The sequence below is a fragment of the Hyla sarda genome, unplaced genomic scaffold (assembly GCF_029499605.1).
Source record: "Hyla sarda isolate aHylSar1 unplaced genomic scaffold, aHylSar1.hap1 scaffold_26, whole genome shotgun sequence".
NCBI lineage: Eukaryota > Metazoa > Chordata > Amphibia > Anura > Hylidae > Hyla > Hyla sarda.
In genome coordinates, this window is record NW_026609289.1 from 1,071,211 (window position 1) to 1,072,598 (window position 1,388).

Sequence of the window (1,388 nt, forward strand, 5' to 3'; positions counted from 1 at the left end):
GAGAGAGAGATAAATATATATAGAGATAGATGGGTGGATAGATAGATAGATAGATAGATAGACATACATACACACATACACACATACACATACATACATATGTGTGTATTGTTGGAGTTGCAAACATGGGTGCACTTGACAAACTCAGTGCGGCTATTCCCCATTGAAAGATTGTTGCACCCAGGACCCTTAGCACTGGGATATGCTACTCAATACCACTGGCATGGCCAGGTGTAAACAACATCTGACCTTTGTTGTGTATGTAACCATGGAGATTGTGATGTCGCCTAGGCCCACCAAAGAACAGCCTTGTCAGAAGCAGCACTGCCATGAGCAGAAGTAGCAGCACCATAGGTTGTCAAATAAGTTGGATTTAACCAAGACAAGTGAGTCCAATAGGATGCAGGTATGTCCTCTATCCTTACAGCTTCCCGTGGCTGTTGGTTTTATACCGTTTGGGGACAGCCAAGGAGGCATCAGCAGGCAACACAGGTAAGTGTGTGCTTGTATGTGTGTGTGTGTGTGTGTGTGTGTGTGTGTTTCCTATGCAGATCCTAAACCCAGTATCAAATGCAAGTAGGAGGAGTAAGAAGGGTTCCTGCCAAAGCCAGGTTATGGATTGCATTTAAAAATGGTCCATCAGAGTGAAATGGACTCCCATCTTCCTGCTTAGCAATAATGATATGGGTTTAGGGTCTGCTGTGTGTACTGGTGGGTGACTGCCACCCAGCCAGAGTGTGTATGGGAGGCTGCCAGCCAGCCTCCCTTCCTACAAGTAGTGATGGTGCATGTGAAGGGGACAGCGTTGGTTCCTCCCCTTTCACAGTTATCACTTATCATCCTTCCTTTTGGCTGGTATCAAATGTGGTGTCTGTTTATATCAGTTTAATATCTGATATGTCCCCTATCTGGTAGCATATATTAAGTGCACCACCAGGTTTCAGTGTTGGAAAAAAAGATTACCTGTTTATTTGCTGTTGCAGCTGCTTGCTGGCTAGTCCAGTGGGTCCCTACTGCAGGCAAAAGACAATAGGTGGTGCCTATGTGCCTAGGTGGATAGGACATCAGCTATGAGGCATTTGTTTGTACAAACTGCTGCTCACAACTAATGTTGTAATATAGTGTCTCCATCTGCTGGTGTTATTGAATAAGCAATAGTGCAATGATAGGGTCTGAAAAAGAAGAAAAATAAGAAGCAGCAGCATAGGAAAGAAGGAAAACATGGAGAGAAGAAAAAAAGAAGGTAAAAATGAGGTGAAAACATGTTTAAAAAAGTATTTCCATCTCTCTCTCTCTCTATATGTATATACATATATATATATATATATATATATATATATATATTTAAAAGAAAAAAAAAATATATATATATACATATAGAGAGAGAG

The 1,388-nt window shown here is 41.4% G+C and overlaps 1 pseudogene; it reads left to right on the forward strand.

Moving 5' to 3' along the window:
- The first annotated feature begins 828 nt into the window (after positions 1-828).
- On the forward strand, positions 829-936 carry LOC130324169 (U2 spliceosomal RNA; annotated as a pseudogene).
- The last annotated feature ends 452 nt before the right edge of the window (positions 937-1,388 follow it).